Below are 9860 nucleotides of genomic sequence, written 5' to 3'. Positions count from 1 at the left end.
TCTCTCTCTCTCTCTCTGTGTGTGTGTGTGTGTGTGTGTGTGTGTGTATGTGTGTGAACTCAGTGTGAGAAGGCTATAGTATGGGTGCAGAGGTCAGATAGTAATAGTAACTTCAAGTGTCAGCCTTGGCCATCTACCTTGTTTTAAACAAGGTCTCTTTTTTTTGACCCTTCGTGAGACCCTTCGTCTGGCCAGAGAGCTGCCGGGGATTCTTCTGTCTTAGCTGCCAGACTCATGGCAGGAGCCCTGGGATTGCAGACACGAGGTGTGTGGCTTTTACATGGTGTCTGGGAATTTGAATTCAAGTCTTCATGCCCGTGGGACTAGTGCTTTACCAGCTCAACAATTTCCCCAGGAGCGAGCGGAGTTTCCCCTCTGAAGAGGGGTAAAAACAGCCGACTCCTCTTGTGGCTACTGATGTGACTCCAGGGGACACCCTTCTCTCTCTACCAAATCTTGCAATGAATGAGCTTAAGTGAGGCATCCATGTTTTGTTTATGAGGATAAATAACAGACTGGGGGCTGGAGAGATGGCTCAGTGGTTAAGAGCAATGGTTGTTCTTCCAGAGGACCTGGGTTCAATTTTCAGCATGCACGTGGCAACTCCCAACTGTCAGTAATTACAGTTCCAGAGGATCTGACACCTTCACACAGACATACATGCAGGCAAAACACCAATGTATATGAAATAAAAATAATAAATCATTTTTAGTAAAGATAATAAATAAATAACCATACTGGACATCGGCATTACCATAAAAGGCCTTTGTTTGAGATAAGTCAAATGAGTTATAATCTGAGTTCCAGGCATCAGTTCTCACGAGGAGGAGACTGAAAAGAACAGCAAGTGTTTATGGACTCTGCTCTTAGGTGATCTAAGAAAATGATGCTGGGGGCTGGGGATCAAAACACTGAAAACTACTTTCATTAGCTCTTCGGTAGGGGAAGAGTAGTTATTTCATGGATTCCAGTGTCTGCTACAGGGGCTCTTTCTCACACAATTTGATCCAATCCGGTTCAAGCAGTGAGTAACTTCTTTTCAAAAGTAGTGTTCACTGCATAGCCTAGGCTCTGGCCTCTTGATGTTTTTAATGTATGGGTGATTGAGTAATGGTCTGGGCATCGGGAAATGCCAGTGAATTTCAGTCATTTTATCGGGGTCTCTGCTCTTTAAATTTGCGTCTACAAATAAGCCCAGCAGGTGTTTCTGGACAGTGCTTGACTAGATGGGACTGGTTTACTTGAGGGCAAAGGACCGTGGGTGAAGTCGGCAGGTGTGGCTGTACTAAGTTACAGATCTGGACGTTATGGTAATGGACCAAAAGTGAAATGAAATTGTTCAAAAGTAAAAAGGAAAGAAAACTCAATTGCCCCTTTATCTGTCAGTTACATTAAATATCTGCAATTTCAGTGTTTCTATCTTCTCATGTCAAATTGTCTCTGGGCCTGTCTTTGTAAGTCACCCCCAAAACAGATCAATACAATTTTACTATGCTCAGCATGACTACTGAAGTTACATTCTCCTTCAGATCGGAGGCCTGAGCTGTGCCTGCTGGTTTGCTTATTGGAGTATTGAATGCATGTTGTACGATCCACCAGCCGGCAAGATGTGACATCCATACTGGATCGTCTTCTGTGAATAGTTCTCCAGTGAATCATCCTGGGGTTTTTTTTGTCCCTCACTTTCATCCTCCCCAGATTCCATTGCTAGCTAAGAAATACTTCATTTTCAGTTTTTGGAGGTTCTGAGTATTGGACTAAGCCAGTACTAGTACCCCCACTGAGTTGTAATGCAGAAAGAAAGTGCCCACCATGAATTTATAGAAACACATTCTTGTATATCTGTCATTCACCTTGAATTAAGTATCTATTTCCTTATTATTTTGAGGGACTGATTCTTTTGGCCAATAACCATATTTTAAAATATCAAGAACTCAAACAAAAACAACAAAAAAGCAGTGTATTTTCTTTACAATTTCCCCACTGAGAATCTGGGAATGCAACTCAGTGATAGAACACTTACGCAGAATTTCTGTAGCCCTGGGTTCAAGGTTCAGGACTGAAAAAAAAATTCCCCCAAATTTCTGAGTGTTTTGAATTTCCTGAAGTCTTGCATGGCAGCTGTTGCTAAGTGATTTTTGTTATGTGTACCCTCCCCAAGGCTAAGGAATTTCCCTTGAATTACAGGAAGTCTCTCTCTCAATATGACATTTACTTCCCTTGATGTCACAATTTCTCTTGATAAGTATAAACATTTATTTTTAACATGGTTTTAGATCTTATTTAGTATTTGCTTTCAATCCCTGTGTCAAGGACAGATGGAGAAGAAAGGTCAGCTTGTGGGTCAATGCACTCACACACTGAAAGTGGAGTTAGTAAATGTGAACAATACTGTTTTCGTATTTTGTAATGTCTTGAAATGTCAGAGGAGTTTGTGAAAAACAGAATAGGAAAGAAGAAAGAGAGAGAGAGAGAGAGAGACACAGAGAGAGAGAGACACAGAGAGAGACAGAGACACAGAGAGAGACAGAGAGAGAGAGATCTTACCAGAAGTATAAGGGAAATACAATTCATGTCAAATATTTCATGAGTAATATTTTAGAAGATTGATGCATTTTAAACAAGTTCTGTTTATCATCCCATCCCTCAGATTTTACAGCAATGTAAAAAATACTTTATTTTCATTTTTTGGTGGTTCTGAGTATTAGACTAAGCTATTATTCCCCCACTGACTTCAACCAATAAAAGCAACACATATACAGAAGGACTTCCCACATGAGTTCACAGTCTTTGTCTTGGAGTCTTCGCATCTTTGGGGAGTGAAGAAATACTTTTTCTCTGCATAGGAAGGAAGAAATACTTTTTCTCTGCATGGGAAGGTTTTCTCTGAGTAGGAAAACCAACAAACATGTACATATGGACACAGACACAGTACACACAGAGAGAGAGAGAGAGAGAGAGAGAGAGAGAGAGAGAGAGAGAGAGAGAGAGAATATAGTTTGGGCAAGATAGAAACTCATTGTAGGATAAAGTTCTAGAAGATACTAGCTGATTTCTATTGAGTACATGTTATATGTGTGACACACTATTCTGATTCATTGTAACAGTGGATTTGTTTAGTTCCTCCCCTCTCTCTGTAGTTGGTGCTACATTTATAGTAGGTAACTGCAGTGAACTACAAACCAGATGTAACGTTGATGGCTCTCCCTCGACCTGTGACCATATTGATGCGTAGAGTGGGGCTGAGGCAGTTGGGCATCTAGTTCTCTTTACATTGTCCGACTCCTTTTACCTGATCTTGAAGTCCTAAGTGCTTGGTCAGACGTCAGAACCCCATGCTGTAAGAACATTCCAGTCACAGTTGGTACAAAGCACAGCTCTCACTGCAAAAGGGGTAAGACTTTTCTCTCGAGATGACATGACTTGGAAACATGGATTTGGGTTGCAGTGAATAACATCTCAACATGGAAACAGTTTTATGAAGCTTTGTAGCTAAAAAACAAAGGGAAGTCCTAAAGCCTGGTGGTGGTACATACCTTCACCATCCAGAGGCAGATGGATCTCAATGAGTTAGAGGTCAGACTGCTGTACAAAGTGAGTCCCAGGACAGTCAGAGCTAACAGAGAAACCCTGTCTCGAACAACATCCAAAATTCAAAAACCCCAAACCAGAAGTCATAAGTCAAGCCATTTTGCAAATGCTTTGACAGGAACGTTAGCTTCGGTGAGTGACAGCAAAGCAGGAAACAGTGTTCTACAGATTTCAGGTGTTGTCTGATGGTATTCTTAGTTTCTGAATTGGTGGAAACTGGTAGTTTGTTAAGTCAATGCGTGCAATAGATTTCATGTGACAGTCTCAGGAGCGTGAGGCCAGACACAGAGGTGGATGGTGACTGAGCATTAAGTGATATTCTCACTCTGGGTGTGCAGCTTGGCAGCGTAGTTTTAATCAGTTAGCCCTGTAGACTCCGTAATGTGGGTGTAGGTTTCTTCCTGGAAACTTCAGTTCATGCAATACAAAAAGACCACTTTTTTTTTTTGGTTTTTCGAGACAGGGTTTCTCTGTGGTTTTGGAGCCTGTCCTGGAACTAGCTCTTGTAGACCAGGCTGGTCTCGAACTCACAGAGATCCGCCTGCCTCTGCCTCCCGAGTGCTGGGATTAAAGGCGTGCGCCACCACCGCCCGGCACAAAGACCACTTTTAAACTGAGCCCTGACTAAGTCCGGCCTGGGAAGGAAGGATCAGTACTGCAGCTACGCCCCAGTGTGATCTGCGCAGCGGAGCTCAGCCCGGACTTAGCAAACTGAGAAGTGGGAGGAGTTGAGTTCTCTAACGCACTGTGCTTCCCGGCGCTTGAACTGCGCCGTGGCCAGCTGGAACAAGTGGCACGTTCTCTTCATAGATGGGCAACGCCAAGGGAAGGGAGGGTGAACAGATAAATGAGCCACATGGCAGAGTCTGGTTTCACACCTTGCCAATGGCCCTAGGCATCCTTGAATGTACCACGAAGGTGCTGGCTAGTTCACGGCCCATTTTCTGTATGGATTCACAATGGTTAAAAAGTGACCCACCAGTGTCCTGCCAGGGTGCGTTTCCACCACGGGACCTTGTGCTGTCCTTGTCCCAAAGGTATTATGCTGTCTATGGCTTTCCTGTGGATTGGAATCTTAGTGAAATAAGGAGACCACAAAGGAGATTGACCCGCACTAATCTATAATCCTTTCATTGTGTCGTAAAATTATGAGAATTATTCAAGTGAAATAGGAAATTGACTGCCATTTGATTAAATAAAAGGGAAGGAGCACAAAGTAATTTTCTTAAATTGAGGGCAAATAACTGTCACAAAAATCAAATTTCTTGGCATACAAATAGGTCACATCCTTTGTGTAACAGGCGTATTTGGGTGGGAAAGGAATGAGTGGGTGCAGGGCCCTGAATACCCTCACCCAGCACATCATCAGCCAGTCGGGCCCCCTTAGCGAGGACGGAGCTCAAGCTGCCTCCTGCAAGCTCAGCAGGCGGAGGTCCAAGGGGTATTTACCATTTAGTTTAGCACTTCCATCCTGAAGACCTTTTGTGCACAGCAGCAGGACAGCTCTCAGCGCAGAGGAAAGGCGGCGGTGGATGAGGTGTGCCCCCCTCCCCGGGAAACTCCCGATGGTCTTGAAACTTTCCTGTCAGACTATTATACAATCCAGGGCCTTTTCCAAGCAGGAAGTATGATATTCCAAAGACAACTTGACCTCCCGATTGAAAATAGGCCTGGGTGAGTAGGTGGGTGGAGGTGGGGGTGATGAGAAGGGGAATTGTAATCAGGCCTGGGTTAAGTCAATCAAATTCACAGATACAAGTGAGTTAATTTTGATAGGAACACAGGCTAATGTTTCTCTTAAGACAAAAATCCCAATTGTTTATTCTCCTTGGGGTATGCCTCAGCCGCCCGCAAGATTCTAAATGTTCAAGAGTTTCAAAAAAAAAAAAGTCAGCATCATTACAGAAAACAGTCTTTAAACAGCAGTATCCTGTTTTGTTTCCTGCATACGCACTGGGGTGCTCCTCGGAATGCTTGACAGCATCCACCTCCAGAAGCAAGCCTCAAGATTGTCTCAAGATTGTTTGCTGGGAGCTTTTACACACAGCTCCTCAGCAGCAGGCCCATTGAGCCTCTGGACCTGGAAGCCCACAATCGCCCTATTGTTTACTTTGCAGTCAGAAAAGCAATGGTCCCCATAATCCTACCAGCCATGTTCCCCCAGCAGCAGGTCCCCACCTCTGGTTCCCAGAGGGGCTTCAAACACAGGCGATAGATTAGCATCTCCATGGCTTGATGCGATCTATGGCAAACCCATCAGCAATAGCCCTTTGAAAAGTGTGGTCGAGGCTAAATGATTTGCTGTGAGACAATTTTGTTCTTGAGGTAGAGAGAAATTAGGGATAACTCCTGAGAACTGAATGCCCCAGCGGAGGGGTAATCCAATGCCTCAGACCTCTTGCCCTCTCTCAGCACTTTGTTCTGTTGTGAGGAATGAGGGAGGGGAAAGCCCAATTGTGTGTTGATGATCAGAACATTCCCTCCATGAGAGTGTAAGAAAGACACACGCCACTACCAATTAACCATCAGCGGGGCAAGGTATTTATTCGTTCTGTCCGATTCTGTGGGAAGTGTGCCTTATTAGCATTGAAGCCCAAAGACATAATACAGCAGTCCTCACTCACTTACCCTATGAGGAAAAGCAGAGTGGGCACATCAGGTTTAGAAAAGCAAGTAAGTAAACAAATAATAAATCATCCATGTTGCTCTTCCTGGTCTTTGCTTCAGTCCTAAAACACAAAGTCACCAAATGAAATCTTATTTCCTCCCGGCTTCTCTCTGTGTTTTGACAGTAGAATGGGGGCTTGCATTTTAAATTAGTACCATCACAATCACAAGAGTGATCAGGGGCTGCTAATTCCCTCCATAACCGTCCCCCCAGCCCCTCCCCCTCCATTACACTTTGAGTCAGAGTGGCTGGCCTGGGACTGAGAGATTCTCTAGGGCCCATGCTTGTGGCCCCATCAGAAGAAAGTTTCCCCTGGCTTTCAGCTGGTTCCTGGCATGTATCAGGGGGATCTGTGGTCAGTGGCAACTCGGGACTCATTTTCCATCCCATCAGGCTGTGGTTAGGCTTAGGAGCGTTTCTTTCTTATCCCAGCCACTAGGAGTCAATCCCCCTGAAAATATATGGTTTTCTTTCTTTCTTTTTATTTTTTTCTTTCCCCTGAAAGGCATGGAATCAACTCCAGTATCCCTCTTTACCCTTAAGACACAAACACAAAATAATGGTGCGTGTTCTTTAGGTAAGTTGGGGAAAGACAGCAGAGGGCTGGCTGAGGTTCTCTGCTTCCCAGTTTAATTCATTTGCTTTTCTACTAAGGATCTTAGAAGAGGCTGATGTCCTGTAACTAAACTGCTGGCATACTATTTCATTAAAGAATCAGGGATAAATAATACTGCTGCCTTTTCATGTTGAAAAAAAAAAAAAAAACCCAAGCCAAACTTAAAATGGGAGGATTTAGAGTGTAATGTTATCAGTTCGAGAATGAACAGGGAAATATTAAATACCAAAATTGTTAAGGTGCAGATGTATGCGAAGGGCCACTTGGTACATGTCTTAGGTCAGCACTTGACAGAGGTTAGCATTTCTTGGATCACTTTGGGAAACAATAGAAGGTTGCGAACATTTTACACTGCCCAGTCAGGCTATTTTAAAGACAACAAGAACTGCAGCCCACGAGCAAGACAGAAGAAAGAAATTTTCAGTCACTTCAGAAAGTGAGGACATGTGCACCCTGGAGCGGGTGGGGGCGGGTGGCGGAAAGCCAACCTTTCAGAATGCAAGAGAGCTTTGTCGGGAAGGAGGAGCTGTGACTCCCGCGCCACTGTCCTCCGGGGGTCTTCGGCGGCAGCAGCTTCCTGAAACTCACCAAGCCCCTTCCCACCTTATAGCATTCGCACCCCAGCCTCTGACTGGAAATGTGTGTCCTGGGACCCTGATGGAGCTCTCTCTCTCTCTACTACACTCTAACCGCGGTGCTCAGACCCCTCCTTGTGCTCCCCCGCCCTCCCCAGTTCGGCTTCTCTCCACCTCTCCCATTCATTTCTTCCTCTTTCTTTTTTTCCTCCTTTTTTTTCTTCTCTCCCTCTTTTTCTCCCTTCCTTTTGCTCCGGGCTGACTGGGTAGCCTGGCTCTCTATTGGAGAAAGACTTTGAACTTCTAATCCTCCTGTCTTTATATCGCAAGTACTATAATTACAAGTGTACACCTTCCACACCCAGCACTAGGGATTGAACCCAGGACTTCAGACATGCTAAACAAGCACTTGTCCAAACTAAGTCACATCCCCAGCCTCTTGCCTTAGTTTTCTTCAAGGACATGTTACTGCCTAGAGGTATGTTGTCATTCATTCATCCGTCTCTGCGTTTCAGCCTTGTGCTTTTTCTCTTTTCACCTTCTTCCTTTCCTTCTGCTACATTTATACATGTGTATAATTGCATAATCCTTTCCCGTTTCATTTTATTGTTGCCAAGTAAATGTTTCTGCAGAGCCTGCATTATTTGGCATATAAAAGTCATTATTAATTTTCTCCTAAACTGATTTAATTTATGTGAATGGGTACTCAGTCAGAATATGTGTCTGAGTATCACATGTGGGCCCAACACCTGTGGAGTACAGAATAGAGCGTCTAGTTCCTTGGAACTGAAGTTATAGATGGTTGCAAGCCTCCAGCCCCTTGCTGGGAACTGAATCCAGGCTTTCTGCGGAGCAGCCAGTGATTGTGTGACTGCGGAACAATCTTTCCATTCCTGGACATCACTGTTTCCTTTTGGTTGTTGTTGCTGTTGTTGTTGTTGTATGTATTTTGAATTATTAAACCAGTTTCTGAGGAACAGCCTTAGAGGACCTCAGTAGCTCAGCTCAGGGTACCACAAAGAGGAATGGACACTTGACTTTCCTCACTACGATGTTTTTCAAGCAGCAGGAGAGTCATGGTTCTTACAGCTTGCAACCAACTGACAGTGCTCAGAATCATGGGCTGACTAATGGTTTAGGGAGCGGACCAAGGACATGACTCTTTCCTTCCTCCCAATGCCAGATTACATAGACCATGGCGGGTGGCCCTACAGGGAGGCTCACAGCTCACCTTCCTGTCACAGAAGTTACAATGACCAGAGGAAAAAAAAAACACAGATTCCACACACAAGACTTGAAGATCCAGGGGAACCTCTTCCTACACTCAGCTTTGCTGAGGACTGTCAGAAGGGAAGTGGTGTGTTATACTTCTGAGGAGTAGGGACAGCTGCTACCAAAACTGTACACAAGTCCACAGGAACCAGCAGTGCATAAAGAAGTGAGAACAGACAAAGGGAAATGATCAGATGCTTGGGCAGAGAAGGGGAAATCCAGCAAGCTTGGGCTCTTTAGACTTTTCTTCATCTCTCTGTGACACATTCCTTCCTCCCAGGTATGGGGCAGAACCTCCCTGTACAATCAGAGAAGGGGGTCACAAAGTTTCTCTTTGGCCACACATAGGAAGGCAGGGGAAGGTCAGAGGAGAGCATGTTTCTAGTGTTCTGACCTGCCTGCAGGGGAAGAGGCATTCTGATTTCTGTGAATTGCTTGGGGGAAGGAGAGCAGAATGGTGGTCCTCAGATAGAAGGGCAGAGAAGGGCCATGGAGGAACTCGAAGCTCCTTTGAACATCTTTCTCTTTAAAGTTCTCAGTGTGTAAAAAGTCTATCTGCCGGGACAGCCTCTTCCAAGCCCCAATACCATTCCTAACCTCATGGTTTATTGACACCTCCGAAATTCTCTTTGCAGTTTATCGTAAGACAGAAAATGTTTACTGACACACGGAGCGCAAGTTTGTCCTTGATAGAAAAGGTGACAGCAGATGCCAGAAGAAGCACAGTGACCCACTGTTTCTCATGATGATTCACTGAGAAGTGACACCACACAAAAGACAAGCTTATTGTCTAGACTGTCAGCCAACAGGAATGGGTCACCATGGCAAAAGCCACTTTGGGTAGGCATTGTGGACAATTCACAAACAGGTACTTTGAAAGTGTTTCTAATTTTGGAGCTCTATGAAATGATGCAGATTCATTTTTTTTCTTTTAAAAATTTTTGCTTGGAAAAACTTTTACTTTTCTACTCTCCCTCCCTCCTCTCTTTTCTCTCTCTCTCTCTCTCTCTCTCTCTCTCTCTCTCTCTCTGTCTGTCTCTCTCTCTCTCTCTCTGTCTGTCTCTCTGTCTGTCTCTCTCTCTCTGTCTCTCTCTCTCTGTGTCTCTCTCTCTCTGTCTCTCTCTCTCTCTCTCTCTCT

The sequence above is a fragment of the Microtus ochrogaster genome, chromosome 21 (assembly GCF_000317375.1).
Source record: "Microtus ochrogaster isolate Prairie Vole_2 chromosome 21, MicOch1.0, whole genome shotgun sequence".
NCBI classification, from domain to species: domain Eukaryota; kingdom Metazoa; phylum Chordata; class Mammalia; order Rodentia; family Cricetidae; genus Microtus; species Microtus ochrogaster.
The sequence above is the reverse complement of the archived record's forward strand: the minus strand, read 5'-3'. Positions refer to the sequence as shown.